The sequence below is a fragment of the Chiloscyllium plagiosum genome, unplaced genomic scaffold, assembly GCF_037043375.1.
Source record: "Chiloscyllium plagiosum isolate Xiang-an unplaced genomic scaffold, Cpla_swu_hap1 HiC_scaffold_12, whole genome shotgun sequence".
In the NCBI taxonomy this organism is placed as follows: Eukaryota; Metazoa; Chordata; class Chondrichthyes; order Orectolobiformes; family Hemiscylliidae; genus Chiloscyllium; species Chiloscyllium plagiosum.
In genome coordinates this window covers 90,671,948-90,692,498 of record NW_028270150.1, presented here as the reverse complement: position 1 = coordinate 90,692,498, position 20,551 = coordinate 90,671,948, and the positions used below count along the sequence as shown (strand labels likewise).

At 46.3% G+C, this 20,551-nt stretch overlaps 1 long non-coding RNA gene across 1 annotated transcript in view; it reads left to right on the top strand.

Moving 5' to 3' along the window:
* The first annotated feature begins 1,393 nt into the window (after positions 1 to 1,393).
* LOC148148566 (uncharacterized) overlaps positions 1,394 to 20,551 on the top strand; it is a 65,519-nt gene continuing 46,361 nt past the window's right edge. Inside the window, exon 1 of the long non-coding RNA XR_015758938.1 lies at positions 1,394 to 1,505. This is a non-coding gene — a long non-coding RNA (uncharacterized LOC148148566). The remainder of the gene's footprint in view (positions 1,506 to 20,551) is intronic.

The following is a 20,551-nucleotide window of genomic DNA, read 5'->3' as shown; positions in this document are numbered from 1 at the left end:
GAAAGGGTTGGAATTTATATAGTGCTTTTAGGAACTCAGGAAGTCCAAATCACCTCACAGCCTATGAGATTTGAGAGGTCTACAGCATGGAAACAGGCCATTCAGCCCAACCTATCCATGCCTTCACATCATGGAGGAATCTCATTTGCCAAATGTGCAAGGGACCCAGTGGAATCTTTGCACTCAACTGATGGGGTCTTGGTTTAATAGCCCATTCAAAAGTCAGCACCTCTGACAGTGTGGCACTCCTTCAGCACTGGGCGAGAGCACCTGCCGTAATGTTTGTGTATGTGTGTGTGGAGTGGAACCTTATGGTACACCGCGGACAATGGCTTAATCAGTTTGTTAATGAGCTCCTCAAGAATATAATGAAGGTCTGAAAGATTTCAAACATTTGGACGTCAGAAATGCATTTCAGGCACCCAGTGTAAATGACAGTGCCCTTAATTGCATTTCTCCCCCACCATGCACCTCATGGTTCAGTGGTTAGCGCTGCTGCCTCATGGCGCCAGGGGACCCAAGTTCAGTTCCAGCCTCGGGTGACTGTCTGTGTGGAGTTTGCACATTCTCCCTGTGTATGCGTAGGTTTCCTCTTGGTGCTCTGGCTTCCTCCCACAGTCCAAAGGTTAGGTGGAATGGCCATGCTAAATTGCCCGTAGTGTTCAGGGATGTGTAGGCTAGGTGCATTAGTCATGGGAAATGTAGTATAATAATAACATGGGGAATGGGTCTGGGTGGGATACTCTTCGTGTGGACCTGTTGGGCCTAATGACCTGTTTCCATACTTGTTGGGATTCAATAAGAAGAGCATTGAGTGGGAAGAGTTAACTGTGTGATTTCAAGGCATGCCACTGTCACTTTGCCCCTAAACAGCCGTCAGTCCGTGTTGCTATCTGAGACACGATCTCCACAGTGGCTCCTTTCAGATTTTTAAGAGGATGGTGATTGAAGGTGTGGCCATCTCCTTTCAGGATCGCCAAGGACCTTCATTTAGAAGGTCACAGGAAGAAAAACCACAAAGCCCCGTTTTAACCGCAAAACTGAAGGACACCACTTTCCTGCTGTGGCCTCTCTAGTTCTTTATCCAACATTCCATGCCGGATTTCCAAGTATTCCGAACGTTTTTCCACTTGCCGTTCTACGCAATATTTTTTATCGTTGTGACCATTTGGTCTCCTGATACAGGGTGATTGCTTTCAGGAGGTAAATTCTGAGGACCAGTTACCATCCCCCTGTCGAATTCGAAGTCTCTTGAATTGTTTAACTTTCTTTCAAGTGCACGCGGCCTGCTTTATCAACAAAAATCTGCATTTTGTGATTCGTCAAGGTCACTTGGAAATTCCCCTGGGTGTGAGCGGCAGTGACAGCAGGAGCTGTTTCTGGGGTTAATGTTGGCCACTCGAGATGCTGTGACTCACCTCTGGAGCAGGTTGGACTTGAGCACGTGTCTCCTGGCTCAGAATAGAGGGCACCACCTTAAGCCCTGGGCTACTCTAATACTCAAGGTGAGCCAATTATGCCTCTTCTATCGGTTGTTAGCCTTTACTTGATTTTATTCCGCCGGTTCATTCCCTTCCTCACAACTACTTTACTTGGAGTCAGAGGGCTGGAAACGTACTGGCTTGGCAGCCCTCAGTTTGAAGGGCTTCAGATCTGCAGAATGTTGTCATCTGGGAGATGGGAGCAAGATGGAGTCAGGATACCTCACTGGATTGTGAGGGAGTGTTGTATTTTTTAAATTCATTTGTGGGATGTTGGCGTTGCTGGCTGGCAATACTTATTGCCTGTCCCTCGTTGCCCTCATGAAGGTGGTGGTGCCATGACAATATTGAAAGATGGAAATGGGTTAGGGGCTCACTTTAGTTCCGACTGTGAGTGAAAACACCTTCTCCTTTCCGAATCTTAAAAAAGTCTACCCTCTTCCCTCCCTCCGCACCCCATCAGCCTCTTTGATGTCCTCTGTTAACTACAGTCTCTCAGTTCTGGGGTTATCTTGTAAGTCTCTGCCACATCTTCTCCAGTGACCCCTAGTTGTGGCACCTGGTTTTGAGTCTCCCTCTTCAAGCGCACTCCCATAAAACAGACATGAATGCTTGGCCATGTGACAGACTCCAATATTTTTCCTCCACTTCACATCAAAATATCAGACCTGCAATTTCTTGCACGATTCGTCTGACCTGAACTTGGAACATTAGCCTCTTTTTGCGTTTCCTATTACCACCTTTCAGTTCAATGAGCTGTGGAAACAAAAAAAACACCACTTAAGACTTCTACCCCTCATTTTCTTAATCGTATTTGGATGGGTTCCATCTGATCCGGACGGCTTGCAAGCGTTAAAACACTTGCAATTTTATTTAACCATTTCATTGCTGATTTATTTTCATCCTCCCAGGAGCATGAATGCATTCCCGAATGAAGAAACATTACCACCATTTTCTTCACTTTTACATCAACTCTTTCATGGGATTTAAGCTTATTCTTTCATGGCCTTCCCTAAGTGGCCCATTTCAGTGGACAGTTAAGAGCCAGGCTCGTTGCTGTGGGAGTGGTTAGCACTACCGTCTCACAGCGCCAGAGACCAAGGTTTGATTCCACCTTGTGTGGAGTTTACACATCCTCCCCGTGTCTGTGTGGGTTTCCTCAGGGTGCTCTGGCTTCCTCCCACAGTCCAAAGATGTGCAGGTCAGATGGATTAGCCATGGGAAATGCAGGGTTACAGGGAAAGGATACGGGTGGGATGCTTTTTGGAGGGTTGGTGAGGACTCAATGGGCTGAAAGGCCTACTTGCACACTGTGGGGCTTCTCTGATTCTAAACTAAAAGATTGACAGGTTTCCTAAAGGAAGGAACTGGATGGATCCTCATTACAACCAATGATAGTTTAATGGCTACCAGGGCTGAGATGAGTGTCCTAATCCAGATTTTTTAAACAAAATTGTTTAATTTGAGCAACACCAGCTGCCACAATAGGATTCGAGCCCAGGGTCTCAATGCATTAACCTGGGCCTCAGGATTATTTGCTACTGATATTACCACTGCACCACCATTGTCTCAGCCTTTGTTGCATTGTTGGAAATGGTTATCAAGGAGAGTGTTTCTTGTGACTGCCACTAGTAGGTGGAGCAAACTGGACACATCTACAAAAACATAGGTAACGTCACTGGTCTTGCGAGCTATGTGGTTACAGTGTTGGACACTGGGTATGGTCTCCAGCTCCAGGAAGGGACCCAGTCCAAACAGAGAGGGAAGGAAGTGAACTTTTGTGGTAGAGGTGGGCTGCCCGAGGAGATTTAGCCCACAGATTTCACTGGGCTCGGCCACAGCCTTCACCCCCACCTCCCCCATGCCCCTAACCTCATGGACCTCCTCATCTGCAGCCCAGTGCCATCGGCAGCACATGCTCAAACGGACAACTTGTGTTGCCTGTCACGGTCAGCTGACATCATGGGCCATGTCTGCTCATAGGGTAGGGGTTGAATCCACATTTTCAGTCTGTGGCAGTGCACTTTTCTGTTTGCCATCTGCTGGGAAAGCTGCGTGGAAATGTGGGGACTGTTCACTCCAGTGTGCTGATTGATCCACACCTCCCCCATCCTAGTTCAAACAACTGAACTGTTGGAGAGACTGCTGTGTTCCACACCCTCAGCACTGCCATAATCCACTCCCCCCAGCCCTGCTGTGTTCACCCGCCCACCTCAGCATTGCCATGTTCACTCCCTTAGAGCTGCTCTTTGAGATTGCTTCTTGCTTGCTATATTGTCACATCTTGCTGACAGGATGAGGCAAATTTCTTAAACACACAGAGTAAACCTCAATTGCTTCTATCTTCTCCGTGTGATTCACTGCCTGTGTCTGATCCCTATGAAATCTCTTACCAGCTGTTCCTTGACTGGTCGTTCCATCGCCAAACATTCCGTAACTTGTGATTCTATGACTGACAGTCTCTGGCCCACATGATTCTTGACTTAACTAGTTTAACTCCTGCCATTTGAAGATTGACAGTTCTTGATTGTGAAGTACATTAATGTTTTCTATTATCATCTGTTGGAGAGTTGCTTGTAGCATCCCTTTAACCTTGAATGGTATACCTCCTGGACCATGTCATTGCACTGTGGTCAGTTGTAAAAAGTGTGTTTTACAACCATGGGTCACTCATTGAGAAAACAGTGACACTCATTCCAGTATCAGGCTTGAAATTAGTGAGAAGCTCATAGACATATACTGTATATCCTCTTACCGAAAGGCTAGGCCTTGGTCACCTACTTGCCCTACAATACTTTAGGCTTTTTATCTATTGTTGATTGTTCTACTTCATTCACCTCTTTGTAAGAGTATTTACCTGACTTCCTGTTTTTCTGTTACTGTGCCATTTTGCACATTTTCTATAAGTGAATATTGCAAAATAATTCCACAGAGGCTGGTATCCCATCACCAAGTCACCTTTTATTTACACATGGAGAGTCCTGGACTGATGCAGCTCCCTCAGAACCAGCTCTCGGGGTGAACAGAACCGTTGGCACTCCTGTTTATTTTTTTTTTATTTTATTAAACAAATTACAAAACAGTTTACAAAAAACATTGACAGCTGTACACAAAAGACAGCAGTTTTACAAGGGAGAGGAGCAGCAAAGCTAGGCCCCGAACCCTACCGTTCAACCATTTTACAGGGAGAGGAGGACAAACCTCAAATCCCAGTTCCACGTATGACAAGACAGTGACAATGACATTTGTACATTAGACAATACCGTTACATACAAAAGTGCAGACAATACAGACCCAGCAAGCCCCCGCCCCTCCCACCTTCCGACTACTCTAAGGCAGCCCGCCCCTACCCACCTTCCGGTTAGCACTCCTGTTTATATCTGTCAGCCAGAGCTCCCTGATTGGACCAGATTAACAGCCCTAATCAGGGAACTCACATTCTATGAAGTCGACCTGCTGACTTGTTACAATCCCTACAAATGTTTTTACGGACAAAGTGTTTTTAAATAGCTGGACGCTGCAGTGTCTGTGAGTTTTCTTGCTCTGCAGTAATGTCAAGGACCTTTAGTATCTCGTATCTGTCCCACTCACTGTTAATGGTTCCTCATGCATCTTTGTCACCTTGTACCCAATGAACTAAATTGTCCCTGCTGACCTCTCAAAGTTGGCTTCATCTTCCCGCATTAGGGTTGATCAGGGCAATTTCCAGACTTTGTCTTCACTCACCATCTGCATAGCTTTCTCAAGAGTCATGATCCTTTCACTGCAGTTAGTCATCAAAACATCACTAGAAATTCCAACAATGATTCTGTCTCTTATGAACTCTGACTTTAAATCACCACAGTTGCATTTGTCCGCTAACAGTGGATATCATCAATGGAATCAACTATGGATTTTCCTCAACATTATATCTTTCATATCAAAAGTTTCATTTAATCTGAAACTAAAATAATTGTCAAAGACTTTCAGTACTTCAAAAGTAACTGTTGCTTATTTTGCTATACTCCCAGTTATTTATGGAAAAGTGCAAAATTGCATATTACTTGTTCAACTTCTGATTTATCATCTGATTTGGAAACTATTCTGCATCATGAGAATTGTTTTCGTCAAGATGCCCAACTCTGTTTTATTTGGCCCATCTCTGAAATTAAATTTCTTGGCAGTGTCATTTCTGAAGCTTAATGAAATTATTTATTTTTCTTGTTTAAAAAGCTTTTGAATTTGCAATAAACAGCTGCTGCTATGTGCTGCTGCCCTGGAGGGTTTCCCCACATTTTACGGTGAAAATAGTGGATTCCTACATTCTGTGGCGAAAATGGAGATTCCAGCCTTTCACTGGTGAAATGGAGATTATGGTTTCTTTCATCAGTTTAGCAGATGAAACACACTCTTTATGGCTGAAATAAATTATTCCTGTCTCTGTCATACCTTTACTGAGAGAATCCTGTTACCTGTGGCTTTATTAATAATGCCTGTTTTAATTATAAGCTTTTTCCTGGCTGATTTGTCTTGTTTGCAGCTCTAGTAATAATTCTTGCTTCTTTCACAGTTTTCCCCAAATGATCCCAGCTGTCTGCAGTTTCAGTTAGCATTTCCCACCTCTACTGCAGTTTTAATAGTGGGCTCCATGCTTTTTCTGCAGCTTTAATGAAGTCTCCTAGCCTTCTTCTTCCATTCGACTTTCTCTGTTTAGGTTATAAACATGTCCCCTTAATTGCTCTTATTCAGGTTTTGCATGCTGAGACCTGGGTTTTGAGCTGCTTCTGCAGCCCTTGATTTCTCTAACTGTAAATGTGCTCACTGCTTGCTACAACAGTGTCATTTATCCTGAGCTGGAAGCCCTTTACTTTGAGCTATTTGTGCCTTTCTTATAAAGTTTCCTCATGTCCATTGGAAACCTAAACTTTACTCAAAGAAATTCTACTACCCATTTGAGCCCTGACTTGGGAGCACTCCTGCAGGATATTGTCACCCGACGCCTGATACTCTGCAGAGGCACTTCTCTAACCGGGTCTGCGACATGTTCACCATGAGTTATAGATGAGGCCTTTTTTTGTAAATATTTTTATTGAAAAGAAAAAGATTTTTTTTTACAAAATTACAAAATCAATACCAAACAGTGTAACCAGTATAATACAGTATAATATCAGCACCAATATAAAATTAAGAAAACTAACTACTAATCTACTCTGCAAACTGCTAAAATACAAAATACGATATAAGAAAGAAGACTCTATATATAAAAGAAAGACCACAGTATCGTACATTACTGTCAACAAAAAAAGGGGAAAAAAGAAGGTAAATAAATAAATACGCATTCGAAATAAAATTATATCAAATCATAATAACTCCTGTATTTATATGGGATTTTTCCTCTCAGGGGCCCCCAAACCAACAAACATCATCCTCATGGCTAAACAAAGGCCCTAAACAAAGGCCCTAAACAGTAAGGCTGATATATCTGCATTGGTTGTAGTTCAAAAAGGGCCGCCAGGTTCTATAAAATAATTCCGTTTTTTGGTGCACCATATTCATGAGGAAGTCCAGGGGAATATATTCCTAAACTATCCTATGCCAATTTGAAAGTCCTGGGTGACATTCCGATACCCAACTTAGTAAAATGTTTTTCCTCGCACTAGAGGAAAGGATAGTAAGTAGTTTCTTCCTGTATGCATCTAGAGAAGGAAAATTTGGAAAGCCCAAAATATGTGCATCCTGTCCCTCAGGATTCCCTCCAACAACTTGACCACCATCGACATCAAGCTCACAGGTCTATTGTTCCCTGAATTGTCCATACCACCCTTCTTAAACAGTGGCACCACGTTAGCCAACCTGCAGTCTCCTGGCACCTCACCTGTGACTATCAATGATTACAAATTTGCATTGGCTAGGAATTGAACCCAGGCCACCTGAATGGCAGGCAAGAATTCTACCACTGAACTACCAATGCAACTGACAAAGGGACTCTTTGTGCGTGGGAAATCATGTCTCACAATCTTGATTGAGTTTTTTGAAGAAGTAACAAAGAGGATTGATGAGGGCAGAGCAGTGGATGTGATCTATATGGACTTCAGTAAGGCATTCAACAACGTTCCGTTGGTTAGCAAGGTTAGATCTCACGGAAGACAGGTAGAACGAACCATTTGGATACAGAACTGGCTCAAAGGTAGAAGACAGGGGGTGGTAGTGGAGGGTTGGTTTTCAGACTGGAGGCCTGTGACCAGTGGAGTGCCACAATGATCGGTGCTGGGTCCTCTACTTTTTGTCATTTACATAAATGATATGGATGCGAAATAAGAGGTAAAGTTAGTAAGTTTGCAGATGACACCAAAATTGGAGGTGTAGTGGACAGCAAAGAGTGTTACCTCAGATTACAGCAGGATCTGGACCAGATGGGCCAATGGGCTGAGAAGTGGCAGATGGAGTTTAATTCAGATAAATGCGAGGTGCTGCATTTTGGGAAAGCAAATCTTAGCAGGACTTGTACACTTAATGGTAAGGTCCTAGGGAGTGTTGCAGAACAAAGAGACTTTGGAGTGCAGATTCATAGCTCCTTGAAAGTGGAGTCGCAGGTAGTTGGATAGTGAAGAAGGCATTTGGTATGCTTTGCTTTATTGGTCAGAGTATTGAGTACAGGAGTTGGGAGGTCAAGTTGCGGCTGTACAGGACATTGGTTAGGCCACTGTTGGAATATTGCGTGCAATTCTGGTCTCCTTCCTAGTTGAAAAACGTGTTGTGAAACTTGAAAGGGTTCAGAAAAGACTGCCAAGGATGTTGCCAGGGTTGGAGGATTTGAGCTATAGGGAGAGGTTGAACAGGCTGGGGCTGTTTTCCCTGAAGCGTCGGAGGCTGAGGGGTGACCTTATAGAGGTTTACAAAATCATGGGGCCATGGATAGGGTAAATAGACAAAGTCGTTTCCCTGCGGTGGGGGAGTCCAGAACTAGAGGGCATAGGTTTAGGGTGAGAGGGTGAAGATATAAAAGAGACTAAGGGGCAATGTTTTCACACAGAGGGTGGTATGTGTATGGAATGAGCTGCCAGAGGAAGTGGTGGAGGCTGGTACATTTGCAACATTTAAAAGGCATCTGGATGGGTATATGAATAGGAAGGGTTTGGAGGGATATGGGCCGGGTGCTGGCAGATGGGACTAGATTGGGTTGGGATATCTGGTCGGCATGGACGGGTTGGACTGAAGGGTCTGTTTCCATGTTGTACATCTCTATGACTCTAAAAGGAGAGACACTGGGTCCAACCCAATCTCTGTTCCCAAAATCTTTGCCATTGCTCGATGAGACCTTCTGGAATCTGGCCATGAGACTTTCTTCTGCAGGGTTTGTGCTCTTCCTGCTGCTGACTGTCTGCATGAGCAGGGGTTCTTTAAAACTGCTTTTGAAGAAGCTTTTCAGACCCCTCACTGCTGCCTGACTGTGGAAGCCTTCAGACCCCTCACTGCTGCCTGACTGTGGAAGCCTTCAGACCCCTCACTGCTGCCTGACTGTGGTGCAAGGCAGCTATGAGGGGGTCCTCACTGTGAATCACCATGGGGTAGGTTTTCCGTGACCATCTCCTGTTAGGGCAAGGATCTGCATGGTCCAGTGCGAGAGAAGGAAGCCACTCGCTGGTCTAATGAGAGGAGGCTATTGTCTTAAACAAAGCAGTTGATTTTGAATTTGCAATGTGTTTCAGGTGATTGATCTTGTTACAGGGACTATGAGAGCGAACCTGGCTGTTATGTCTCACCCCTTTGAGTTCCTATTCCTCCACCAGGTCCAGATTACATCATCATAGTGGGTGGTGCTTAAGGCCCGCTCCAGCATTAACCCTTTCAACCCCATTGTCCAACAATGAGCCAAACCTGCTGATCCCATCCATTTATGGTCTAACCTTTCAGGCCAAACCCCTTCAAAACATTTCAAGAAGGCAGCCCAGAGCTACTTTCTAGTTGTTTTAAGCAGGTGTGAGGTGGATATTCCAGGACTGTTGCAGCAGGTCAAACCACTCAGTTTGAAATAAAGCAGAATTTATTTACAGATTATTGAATGAAACACAAGCAAAAGAAAACAGAATATAGAATTAACTTACCTGAAAACCCAAGCGACTCTGTCGCAATTTAATGATGCTGTTCCAGTTTCTTCCAATATCCTGTAAATACACCCCCTTGGCAAAAAGGTAAATTCAGTCCCAGGTTTTTACGGGAGAGAGAGATTGCAGAGAAGATCAGCCAGGGATCATTGGCTAAAACATGGGACCTCTCTCCACTGCAGCAACTTTCACTAGGTCCCCAGCTAAAACTAAACCAAACCAGATATATTCCTGAACTGAGAGAACTGGCCACTCCCCACTCATTGTACAAATGTTTTAAAACAAAAACAGATCTAAAACTCTTTTTCTCAGATTGTAGCAGTAGGCAGTATCTGTTAGCTATTATTAAAGTAGCCAGTTCAGACATTTCGGCACCTCTGCCTTTATGACCCCTCCCGAAGAAAACAAGGGCAAAATAACCTTGTTAAAGGAGCAGCATTGTCACAAGATGCCTTGGATAGAATAGGAAACCACACTAAGCCCTGAGTCAACACAGCAGCACAAGGATTCTGTTTGTACAATCTATTCCATTTCACATGCTTTTTGATTCGAAAAGTGCGGTGCTGGAAAAGCATAGCAGGTCAGGCAGCATCCGAGGAGCAGGAGAGTCGACATTTCGGGCATAAGTCCTTCATCAGGAGTGTAAGATTCCTGCTCCTCGGATGCTGCCCCTGACCTGTTCTGCTTTTCCAGCACTACACGTTTCAACTCTGATCTCCAACATCTGCAGGCCTCACTTTCTCCACATGCTTTTCGATCCAAACCAACAGCCATGTGCATTTCTACGGTGACGGTACATCCCACAGCTTCTCATTTCACCTGCAATTGGATTTCGGTTTTATTGTTCCGTGTACTCAAGCACAGGAATTTAGGGGTACAGTGAAAAATGTCAGCACTGGCACTCCGTAAGTCTGTGTACTCAGCCCCTTACTACACTCACTATACACCCTTGACAGTGTGGCCAAATCTCATCATTACTTCATCTACATGTCCACTGATGACAACACTGTTGTGGACCGGACCTCAAACAATATTATGACTGCCTACAGGACAGAGATAGGGTGCTTGGTGGAGTAGCTTTAAGGTAACAATCTCTCCCTCAGCTTCAGCAAAAACAAATGGGCTGGTCATTGATTTCAGGAAGCCAGGAGGAGGGCACACACTTGTCACCATCAATGGAGCTGAGGTAGAGATGGCCGGGAGCATCAAGTCCCTGGGAGTGATGATCACCAGCAACCTGTCCTGGTCCACCCACCTTGATGCAACAGGCAAGAAAGCACAGCCACAACTCCGCTTCCACAGGAGGCTAAATAAATCCAGCATGTCTGTAAGGACTCGTGCCAACTTTTATAGGTGCACCGTAGAAAGCGTTCTGTCTGGACGCATTACGGTTTGGCAGGGAAGTGCTCTGCCCAGGACCATAAGAAACTACAGAGAGTTGTGAACACAGCCCAGTCCATCACACAAGGCAACCTTCCATCCAGTGACTCCGTCTACACGTCCCGCTGCCTCTGAAAGGCAGCCAACATCATCAAAGACCCTACCAACCCGCCCTCCCCGTTATAAACTCTACCAATCCCTTCTATCAGGCAGAAAATACAAAAGCTTAAACGCACATACCAACAGATTCACAAACAGCTTCTTCCCCGCTGTTACGAGATTTCGTAATGGATCTTTCAAATGTTAAATTTAAATGTTGACCTCGCTCTTTGAGCACATTATCTCATCTGTAACATTGTATTCCTCACTTTGTTCAATTACCCTTAATGCACTTTGTATGGCATGATCTGCCTGTACTGCACACAAAGCAAAACTTTTCACTGTACCTAGGTACGTGACAATAATAAATCGAATTAAAAATCAAAACAAAACTCGCCATTCTGTCAGGCAAAATTCCACTCTGATTCACAGAATGGGATGTGAGGACAAAATCCTTGGTTTAAGAGCAATGATTCAAAGATAGAGAGGCAGACAGGTTTTGGGGAGACAATTTCAGAGTGGAAAGCACAACCACCTTGGGAGCAATTACAATTAGCGATGTGCAGCAGGTCAGAGTCAGACGCCACAGAGATCCCAGAGAATTGCAGGGCTGGGGGAGGTTACAGCAGTCAGGAGGGGTGAGGCTTCCTCGGGATTTGAGAGAAAGGGTGAAATTCTTTAAATCCTGCTCCACACGATGGCCTCTACTGTACTCGGAGCCACAGAATAACATTCCTAAGCCATGACAGGATGACTGGTCTCTTGAGTGTCTGCTTTTCGAACATACTTCAGATACCACAGCTGTTTTTTTGCAGTGAAGGGAAATCGGCATTGTAACAACGGGGGTGGGGGTGGGGGTGGGGGGGGGTGGTGGGGGAGAGAGGGGGATGGGAAATGATTTGGCAAATAATTTCTCCATTGTTTGCCAGACACACGATATGTTGACATAACTTGCGTCGAGACGTGTCAGGTCACAATTATGCCGCTTAGCGTATAAATATCAGCAGACAAATGATACATAACTACAAGGATTAAAGCGGGGGTGGTATCTGCTCTCTGTCACAGGAGTGCAACAGATCCCACCACACCGTCACAAAGGCAAACAGCAGAGGTTTTCGGGAGCCTTGCTCCAACCAAGCACTCTGATCATGATCATGTTGCTGTGTGTGGGAGCTTTCTGTGCGCAAATTGGCCGCCATGTTGCCTGCACTCAAAGACCACCTTGCTGGCGATGAAGGGCGTCCAGTCATTTTGGGGTTGCAAGTGGCGCCATACAAGCACAGTTTGGTCAAAGCGAAAATATTTATTCTTTCCCCTGGCAACTCCTACACTCCTTAAGTCGAGGAGATAAAATGTGCGAAAGATGTTCCCCCTCCCCAACCCTTATCTGAACTCTATTTCACATGGTGCCACCAAGATTTCCATTAGTTTGTACGTCACCGCGGAAAATCTCATGTCAGCCACTCTAGTCGCTATTTATAACCAGCTAATCTGTCAAACAGACTCAATCACAAAACTAATCAGTTTACAGTACCATATAAAAATTGCCAGGCGCTGAGCACTTCCAGTGTGCAGGCCCAGAAAAGACGGAAGGGATTAAACAAGCCGTTCTTCTGGCAGAATTACATGTTTTTCTCAGAAACAAAGAGACAAATATGCCTCTTGCCAAGCGGCAGCTACCTGAATTGATAGCCAAGCCAAGATACACCAAGCTGCACTGCCTGTGCACGAGGGGAGAGCCAGAGATGTGGTTGTGCTGCTGCGTGATTCCAATGTGTTGACCCGCTGGGCCATAGATTGATCCCTGTGGCTCCCCCGGGCCATCTGCCAGATGATGGTGATTGTCAGAACAGGGAACTGACCTGACAAACCACAGATGCAGGATTACAAAGCTGGTCAATACTTGTAGGCTGGAAATCACTGGGACCCTGGCGAAAACCGCTCTGTCCCACAAATTTCACTCACGTCTTACGCAAGACATCTTTAACTCCGTTGGCTCCGCGGCCTGGTCTAAAAGAGTTGGGACAGCACACTTAGGTGCAGCATCAAACAAGATACTTAGTGCCCTGCAATCAGACTTGGAAGAGGAGCGGCTGAGTACTCTGGGTCAGAACTCAATGGAGATCTGACTGAAACCTATTGAGAGATCTGGAAAGAGTGGACATGAAAAAGATGAATAGGAGAGATTAGGAGCAGAGAGCACAGCCTCAGAGTGAAGGGACAGCCCTTTAGAACTGAGATGAGGAGGAATTTCTTCAACAAAGGGCTGTGGAGACCAAGTCATTGCATGTATCTAAGCCAGAGATAGATAGGTTATTGATTGGTAATGGGGTCAAGGGTTCCAGGGAGGAAGCAGTAGAATTGGGTTGAGAAACACATCAGCCACGATCAAACAGCAGAGCAGACTTGATGGGCCGAATGGCCTAATACTGCTCCTATATCTTATGGAGACGCACTGCCAGAGTTTCGCTTGTGTTGAGTTGACACTTCAAGGCACAGCATTAACGCTAACTCACACCAAATCCCCAACCAAAGCAAGTTATTTGAAAACGGGAGCTTAAACCATGGACATGTAATTGGCTGATTTACTCCAATCTTAAAGAGCAACCCTTTGAAAATCGATCATTTAACGTGTTATTGGCCAGATTGATCCATGTCACATCCCACTGAGAGATATATTTGTGCCACACCAGTCATTCGATGGAACAGGAATCCAGAATTGCGCTGAGAAACTCTCAGTGCGTCCAACGGTGTGCTCTTCATTGTTTGCACCTTTCTGAACAGACCAACATAGCCTGGAAATTGTGAATCAATACAAGCTACCCACCTCACTATGAGCTTCACTGGAACAGGAGTCTCCCAGCAAACGTGGTCCTCATGAGAACCAAGAAGTTGGTGCAAATACATATTAAACCCCCCCCCCCAGAAAGTTAAAGCTACACTTAAGTAATTAAGTCCCTCGTTTAAAGGCTTCTTACATAGAATCTCTACATTGTGGAAGCAGGCCATTTGGCCCATCGAGTCCACACTGACCTACTGAACAGCATCCAACCCAGACCCCCACTCTATTCCCATAACCCTGCATTTCCCATGGCTAATCCACCTAATCTACACATCCCTGACACAATGGGTAATATACCATGGCCAATCCACCTAACCGGCACATCTTTGGACTGTAGGAGGAAACCGGAGCACCCAGAGGAAACCCACGCAGACACGGGGAGAATGTGTAACATTCACACAGTCACCTGGGGCAGGAATTGAACCCGGGCCCTGGCACTGTGAGGCAGCAGTTCTAACTGCTGAGCCACCAGGCTGCCCCATCTTGGATACAGACAGCATGTCCCTTATTTTTACATTGAAACACCTTTTCAAATGGAGGTTGGGTGTATTTTATTCCTCAAACAGATGCCCTGTCACGTCAAATTCTGATTCTTGATGCCAAAAGGTTTTTTTCATGAGTTTTTTCAAGGGATGTGATCACTGGTGGGGCCAATATTTATTGCCCGTCCCTAGTTGCCCCTTGAGAAGGTGGCTGGTGAGCTGCATTCTTGAACCGCTGCAGTCCAGGTGCTGTAGGTTTACCCACAATGCCCTCAGGGAGGGAATGCCAGAATTCTGACCGAGCCACAGTGAAGGAAAGACAATATATTTCCAAGTCAGGATTGCGAGTGGCTTGGAGAGGAACTTGCAGGGGTAGATGTTCTCATGCATGTATCTGCTGCCCTTGTCCTTCTAGATGGAAGTGGTGGTGTGTTTGGAAGGTGCTGTCTAAGGATATTTGGGAAATTTCTGCTGTGCATCTTGCAGATTGTACACATTGCTGCGACCAAGCATCGCTGGTGGAGAGCATGGATGCTTGTGGATGTGATGCCAATCAAATGGGCTGCTTTGTCCTGGATGTTGTCAGATTTCTTGAGCGTTGTTGGAGCTGCACCCATCCAGGGTAAGTGGGGAATGTTCCACCACACTCCTGACTTGTGCCTTGTCGATGGTGGACAGGCTCTGGGGAGTCAGGAGGTGAGTTATTCACTGCAGTATTCCTCGCATCTTATAGCTGCAGTATTTGTGTGTCTGTAAGAAATTGTTAAGAACGCAGTGCAGAAAGTGTAAGCTGAAATACAGACTACCTCCCATCTCAGTCCTCGTATCATGAGACACAATAAAACTCTGCTATCATTTATCTCAATGGAATTCAGATTGCACAACAGCAGGAACATTACAAATAGTTTGAGGATCCAGTTAGCAGTTGATACTGAGGTCATTGAAAACCCCTCTTCCTGTCTCCCTCCTCTCGTAACCAAAGGCTAAAGTAATTCCCACTGATCAGATTTCCATTGAGCCGCAGGTCACTCCCTCTGTACACAAGGGACAACATCCTTTATAGGAGCTTCCCCTGTCTCTGCAGAAGGCCCAGGGATGGAGGGACTGAAAGTGAAGATGAACAGAAAGCCAGAGCAGGAGGAGAGATCTCAGATGGTTGTGAGACTGAAGGGAGTTGCAGAGAAAGGGAGGTCCTGGTGGGCTTTGACAAGAGGATGGCAAAGTTACTATTCTTTGTCAGATTCATGGCTCCCTTCTCTCCCTTTCTGCATGAAGAGGAATATGCTACTTGCACTTGTACAAACCCACACACAGATTTACTGACTCATTTTAAACACAGAAGACAAGAGGAATTTTACTGTGAGGTTATGCAGATTTAGGAGTTGGTTGAGGGTGAGGTTTAGGAATGTTCCTGTCAAAGGTCACAGAGCAGAGCGGCATTTCAGAGTGACTGAGCTGCCTGATGGGGCCAGGCTCGCTGCTCCTCCCCATTCAGAGGCTCAGCACTTACACTGTCGGTTCTCAGGGAAAGTTGCTTCCCAAAATAACACTGCCCTTGAGCGGAGCCATTAATGATTCATTTGGAGTTCCTTTTTCCCACGGCTCTTCTCGTCAACTGGGAGACCCCCTGGAAAAGATCTGTTGCATGAAAATTTGCAGTAGGGGTGACTCTGGTGCTATCCTTCATGTATTACCTTGACAACGGAAACATCAAGAACAGAAACTACACCACCCATGTCTGAGCACGTGACAGAGCGTGTGTGAGAGTGAGAGTGTGTGAGAATGACAGTGTGTGAGAGTGAGAGAACATGTGAGAGTGTGTCTGAGTGAGAGTGAGTGAAAGAGAGCGTGTGTAAGAGTGAGAGTGCGTGAGAGAGAGAGAGTAAGCATGTGACTGAGAGCATGTGAGTGTGTGTGAGTGTGTGTGTGTTTGTGAGTGCGCGTATGTGTGTTGTCTCAGGTTTTTGTGCTTATTCCTGAAATAAATCTGAGTTCTGCCAACACTATCTATCCAAACTGGCTCACAGGTATGGCCACCACTATTTCAGAAAAACAGGGGCTTGATTCACACCTGAGGAAGATGGGGCTGGGAGCAGGCCGAGGTAGTTAGGTCCAAGGGCCTGTTTCAATGCTGTGAATTCAATCCATCAATGAAGAAAGGTGCCAGGACCGTATCTAAAGCAAAACTCATCTTTTGCATACTATCCCCCAACAATTAGTCTGTGCCCCTCTCCTTGAATACAGGGATTCAGGCTGGTGGCTCAGTTCCCTGGACATAGCAGGCCTCTGCAATCAGTCTAATATTTTTCATGGCTCAGGGTGGGTCACCTTCACTCTGTGCAGACTGCTACGGTTTGGAATCCCCCCAAAAGCAGTTCATCTGCTGGGCAGAGCGAGGACAGTTTTCAGCTGATCCTCCACATCAGACTGGAATAAAGAATATTGAGTCTCCCATCGTTGGAATGCTGCCTTTAGCGCAGCAGCTTATGCTCCGCAGAACATATGGTAGCACTTGGCCAATTCTACGCAATCGCGTCATTACAAACCCACAGTCCCAGATGTTTGTTCGCCTCACTAGAAAGGTGTTAATGAACCCAGCATGAACTGCTTTTACCGGAGGCTTTCACCATATGTCAGTCATTCTACAGCAATAAGAGTCTTTGTAAGTTAAAATGACTTGAGGTCTGTTCCTTTTCGTGTCCCTCTGCTTGATGTCTGTTTGCCGTGCAAACCAGTGAACCACCTTTACCCATTGTTTTCGAAAGGCCTTCCCCCCTGTGCCTGTCGTGGGTAAGAGGTTAACTCTGTCACTTCTGACTCAGAAGGGTTGGGGGTTCAAGAGCCCTTTCAGAGATTATAATCAAAGCCGATAATAGTGAAGGAGCACAACACCGGAAACCACCTGACAACGTGGAAAATCGCTCAGGTATATCCTGTCCACAAAAAGCAGGACAAATCCAACCTGACCAATTATTGCCCCCCCCCCCCCCCCCCCCCCATCAGTCTACTCTCGGTCATCAGTAGAGTGAGGGGAGGGGTCAACATCGGTGCTATCAAGCAGCTCTTACATAGCATTGACATCAAACACCATTCGACCAAGTGTGGCAACAAGGTAAAACTGGCATTAATGGGAATCGGGGGGAAAGCTCTCCACTGGTTGGGGTCATACCTGACACAGGGGAAGGTGGTCATGGTTGTTGGAGGTCAGCCATCTCAGCTCCAGGACAGCTCTGCAGGAGTTCCTCAGGGTGAGTGTCTTAGGCCCTGAGACATCTTCAATTGCTTCATCAACGACCTTCCCTCTATCGTAAGATCAGAAGTGGGGACTGTAGCAGACTGCGACTGCTCAAGTAAAGTAAAAGTCATTAAAAAGAAAAGGAAAATTGGAAATACATGCACAGCAACTGGGATAAACGGGGCAGAGAAAATGGCCAAAAAGCAAGGTATGCTGGCAATGTGTTGACTGAGATGAGCAGACATGCAGAGACAATTTTGCCTGGAGACGGGTCCTTGCAAGAGGCAAGCCCAGACAACTGAGAACCAGAGAGGCACCACAACACATTACCAAGTGTAAAAGGTCAATTCAACACTTCCTGACAAACACATCACCACTAAATACCTGGGGTCAGATGTGTCCCAGTAAAACAAAAACACAGGTGCATATTCTTGAACAAAAGCCAGACTTTCAGGCCCCGGGCAAACGCATCAGAGGATTCATAGCAGGCAAACCATTGGGGAGAAAGTGAGGTCTGCAGATGCTGGAGATCAGAGCTGAAAATGTGTTGCTGGAAAAGCGCAGCAGGTCAGGCAGCATCCAAGGAACAGGAGAATCGACGTTTCGGGCATAAGCCCTTCTTCAGGAAAGAAGGGCTTATGCCCGAAACGTCGATTCTCCTGTTCCTTGGATGCTGCCTGACCTGCTGCGCTTTTCCAGCAACACATTTTCAGGCAAACCATTGAGACCCATTAACAACATTTCAAGGTGATAACATCAATTAACGCAATGCCCTTGATTGGTCAAGCTCTTGGAAAATTTGAGAAAAAGCAGCCAGGAAGGTATAAGACCCTGGCCCTGGCCCTGACCCTGACCCTGGCCCTGACCCTGATCCTGACCATGATCCTGGCCCTTACCTTGACCCTGACCCTGGCCCTGACCCTGATCCTGGCTCTGACCCTAACCCTGGCCTTGACCCTGACCCTGGCCTTGATCCTGATCCTGGCCCTGACCCTTATCCTGGCCCGGACCCTGACCCTGTCCCTGATCCTGATCCTGATCCTGGCCCTGACCCTGACTATGATCCTGGCCCTGACCCTGACCCTGATCCTGGCACTGACCCTGACCCTGGCCCTGACTCTAACCCTGGCCGTGACCCTGATCCTGGCCCTGACCTTGACCCTGGCCCTGACCCTAACCCTGGCCGTGACCTTGATCCTGGACCTGATCTTGACCCTGGCTCTGACCCTGGCCCTGACCCTGACCCTGGCCCTGGACTTGATCCTGACTCTGATCCTGACCCTGGCCTTGACCCTGATCCTGACCCTGGCCTTGACCCTGACCCCGACCCTGGTCCTGACCCTAACCCTGGCCCTGACCCTGATCCTGACCCTGATCCTGATCCTGATCCTGACCCTGAAACCTGACCCTGATCCTGGCCCTGACCCTGACCATGAATCTGGTCCTGGCCCTGGCCCTGCCCCTGACCCTGGCCCTGGGCCATGGCAGAGCTTGACCTGACCCTACTCTCCCTCCAAACTAGAGACACGTCAGAAACCAGCGAAGCTCACCGCCCGCCCCGATCAGAGAGAGAGGGAAAGGAGTGAACCAAACAATTTGGTGAACAGACAAACGCAACGAGTGTCCAGGGAGTGGACAAGTTCCACAGAATCGAGTGGAATTGTTAAAAACTGTAAAGGTTTTGATGCTTACCTTTGTTGTCTTTGAGTAAAGGCTCACTTCCTGTTGGGCTCGTGCTGGGTTGACCTTTCCCTGATACACGCCATGGTACCGGGGTGAATGACTAACTCCTACACTGGTTGGTGAGTCGTTAAGTCCTAGAGACACCCTGTTCGGTAAAATTGGATGTTTGCCGATGATTGCACAATGTTCAGCACAATTTACGAATCCTCAGACACTGAAGCAGTCCATGTTCAATTACAACAAGATCTGGACAATATCCAGACTTGGGCTGACAAGTGACAAGTTTCTGTGTGTTATCTCCATGATGCCAGAGTAAATAACGTCATCGAGGAGATATCAAACATTTACTGAGAGGAAGGGACGTAGCTAGAAATCATTGTCTGTGCTGGGAATATGACACAGGTCAGAAAAGGACTGAGGTCCTACATATAGACTTTCAGGAGATTGGTATAAAGCTAAAGACAGGATTCAAAGTTAGCAATCTCTGGTCTGCTTGGGTCAATAAGTGACAAATAACATTCGTGCCACATAAGTGCCAGACAATGACCATCTCCAACAAGAGCAAATGTAATAATCACTCTTTGGCATTCATGATGAAGATACCACTATCAACATTTTGTGGGTTACTAGAAACTAAACTGGACTCACTGCACAAACTCAGTAGCTACAAGAGGGGGTCAAAGGCTAGGAATACTGTGATGAGTAACTCACCTCCTGACTCCCCAAGGCCTGTTCATCATCCACGAGGCACAAGTCAGGAGTGTGATGGAATACTCCCCACTTGCCTGGATGGGTGCAGCTCCAACAACACTCAAGAAACTTGGCACCATCCAGCACAAAGCCGAGAGCTTGATTGGCACCACACCCACACTCAGTAGCTGCAATGTGTCCTATTTACAAGATGCACGGCAGGAATTCTTTAAGACTCCTTAGGCAGCATCTTCCAAACCCACAACCGCTTCCATCCAGAAGGAGAAGGGCAGCAGATACAGTTTTCACCCCCAACAAGTTCCCCTCCAAGCCACTCACCACCCTGACTTAGAAACATATTGCCTTTCCATTACTGTCGCTGGGTCAAAATCCTGGAATTCCCTCCCTAATAACATTGTGGGTCTACCTACAACAGGTGGACTGCAGCAGTTCAAGAAGGTAGCTCATCGCCACCTTCTCAAGGGCAACTAGGGATGGGCAATAAATGCAGGGCCCAGCCAGTGACACCCAATGAATGAATAAGAAAAGATAGATTATTACAAATCAGCAGCAGA